General features: G+C 46.1%; 1 protein-coding gene across 1 annotated transcript in view; it reads left to right on the top strand.

Annotated features, from left to right (window-relative positions):
* The first annotated feature begins 2703 nt into the window (after positions 1-2703).
* The window catches only part of LOC102375042 (leukotriene B4 receptor 1-like), a 2966-nt gene continuing 2599 nt past the window's right edge, over positions 2704-3070 (top strand). Inside the window, exon 1 of the mRNA XM_025198445.1 lies at positions 2704-2837. The gene's annotated coding sequence lies outside the window, so the exon portion shown is untranslated. The remainder of the gene's footprint in view (positions 2838-3070) is intronic.

Here is a 3070-nt window from a genome sequence, read left to right on the forward strand (position 1 = left end):
TGTAGCTGCTGCCTCCAGGCCCCAGGTTGCCCAGGTTGTGCTCAATGTACCAGCTGCCTGCTCCCTCTCTGCACTGCAGTGTAAGCCTGCATGGAGCTGGGGTTCTGACCCCCACTCTGTTCTGGGCATGGGGCCTGGGCAATACCCTCTGCATGCTGTCTGGCTGTTTGGCAGTACAACAGAGTATGTCCTAGGTGCATGGGTTCACCATTTCCCCACGAGCCTGATCAGGGATCTGCTGCCTGTGGGGTATACCAGCAGCCACTGTCCTGGCGAGTATGGGGCTTGGCTGGGCCCCCGCTACAGGGAGGCTGCCCCAGGGTTTCCTAAATTGTTCTTCTAAATGGCCAACAGATGCATGTGGTCTCCATCTTACGAACTAATTGCATGACTCCGTTGCTCCACTACACCATGCCCCATGCCTTGCAGATGTCATCCTTGTGTTTTCTTTCGCTTAAGCCTCTTCTAGGGTTCCTGGACCTTTTCTGGTCCCACATCCTCAGCCCCTCATTAGGTTCTGGACCCTCTCTGGGTCCTTAGGCACCTCCTCCTCCCCTTACTTCTTCCCCAAACCTCCAGACTGCTTTCAGTGCTCTCTCCATGCTGACCTTCTGGAGCTGTAGCCATCCTAATGTGGAGGTATTCTTTCAGCAGACTCCAAGGGCATTTATACACATGCTCCAGGAGTATATAAATGTTCTCTGTACTGCTCTAATTAAAGCTCTTAGAGTATCATGTGTATCAGTGTCCCCACGCTGTAAAATGGCAGTGGGGATGATTTAACTAAAGCTCATTGAATGAGCTTTAGTTCAAGACCCCCACTGCCATTTTTAGTACAGAGATGCTGATACATGCAATGCCTGGAGTCTACTGGAGCATGGTAATTACCATGCTCCAGCAGACTCAATTAATCAATGTCTGCTTCAGTGTGCTGTAATAACAGCGCATCAGAGCAGCCTCCCTGCATGTCTATAGGTACTCTGAGATGTTACTGCCAGCTTCTCTCAGGGCCTGGACTTACGCCTGTTGGCTCCCTGGGTCAGCTGACCCCAGAATTAGCCCTGGCCTGCACCTGCCAGCAGCTTTGCAGGCTGCCTGGCCTCTTAAAGTAGCAGGCACCCCAAGTGTCCTGCCACACTGAGAATTACAAACATGATAAGAAAGATCCATGTGATGATAGAAACACTGTTGTACTATCAGATCTCTCCCAGCTCCCCTTCTTCCTCTAGTCCCCAAACAACAAATCAATGCAAGGCATACATTAAAGACAAATGATTCTGACTTAATTCATGCTGGTGTAAATACACATTAACTCCATTGATCATAATAGATCCAGATCAGAGTTATTAGGAGCAAATTCTAGATTTCTGAGTGTTTACTCCGTGGTTACTTGTGTCCCATAATCTTCAATTAATTTGTAGCCCTCCCCCACCCCTATCCCTCAGGCAGCTCTATGTTTATTAATGAATTTCACACCATTTTCACATCACAACAATTTTTTTTGGCAAACATTTCTTTGCTAAATTTCCAATAAAATGTATGTGTTGTATACAAATGAAATAATGCACAATACCATACAGGTTCAAATTAACATACAAGGGGTATGAGACCACCAGACTTTTTAAATACATAAAAGAGGTATAACAGATATTTTTATTAGTATTTATTAGTAATAGGTGATAGAGATTATACTGTTATTTTTACTAGTATGTAATATTTCACATATAAAAATTCTATAGTCCTCACAATGTGTTATCACAGAAACAGAGTCCTTGGCTCTTAACCAACTTCATATACTGAGTTGCTTTTTAACTCCATGTAACAGACTTGTGGCCACAGGGGCAGCCGTGACAGCCCCTGGTGGCCGTAAGCCCTTGCCTGGCTCAGGCTTGACTGTAGCCCTCCCTGGATCACTTGTTCTTTTTAAAGATTGTATAAGGGAGGCTGCCCATGGGCTCTGAGTTAGCCTGAGCCTGTCAATCATCACTAGGCCCCTCCTGAGTCCCCTTAGTCACAGCCCTGCCCCCTGGGTTAGCAGGCCCTGTCCATACCTCTGCCAGACATCTGTAGGCTTAAAGGCAAATTGTGTGGCTCCATTCTTCCCCCACACCATGCCCCAAGCTTCACAGGTGTTACTGTACCATCACATTCTAATGTAGAGGGCTTGGCTTTATCGGCCTCTGCCCCTCTTGCTCTCGCTGGGCTCTTTTTAGCACATACCCACAGTACCGGACCTGGATTCTAGGCTCCAGCCTCCTTGACTGCAGGTCCCAGCAGTGGCCCCCTGGACCTTTGGCCATTCCTGGGCTCTGACCCCACTCCTGGGCCAGTCAAGATCACCAGGCTAGCTGGCTCTGGCAGTCCCCAGCTGCAGTTTCTCCTGGACCTTAAGCCCTTCCTGGTCCCCCAGGCAGCTCCTCCCTGAGCTCCTGGACCCTTCAGCTCTCCCCAGGCAGCTTCCTGGGCTACCAGTTCTTTGACTATGCCTTGAGCTGCCCTCAGTAGGCCCTCAATTTCAAATTTGATACAAAGAAAGTAGCACATCACTGCTTTTTCTGTGTGCACATTTTTTTGTAAAATACCCTTCCAATTTCAGTTCTCCAAACCTTAGCTATTTTAGTTGTTGCTGCTTTTTTAGTTCCTTATTATCCCCCTATAAGAATCAAAACTTCTTAAAAAAAGTATTCTGCCTGTGTCTTAGTGGTTAAATCTAGTGTAAATCCAGAGCAGGCTTCTTATGTCACTGGAACTGTGATGAGCTTGTTGCACTAGCGTTTAATGAGAAGAGGGGAGGACGGCACTGTTTAAAACAGTTTATTTGTCAAGGACAATTTAAGGTATGGTAAAACCATTTTCTTGCCTTCCATACAGAACTTGGAAATCCTCTCATTCTGACTCCTCTTCATATTTAATATATAATTTCATGTTCTACTATTTTGCTGTTTCTTTTGAGTATAATCCTCACCTACAGAACACTACCTTGTTCATTCCAATATTTTACTTCATCTTGTTAAGAACTTCTTATAAACTCTGTAACTTATACTGAAGTAGCAAGCTTCTTAAGAGCAGG

Source organism: Alligator sinensis, unplaced genomic scaffold (assembly GCF_000455745.1).
Source record: "Alligator sinensis unplaced genomic scaffold, ASM45574v1 scaffold97_1, whole genome shotgun sequence".
In the NCBI taxonomy this organism is placed as follows: Eukaryota; Metazoa; Chordata; order Crocodylia; family Alligatoridae; genus Alligator; species Alligator sinensis.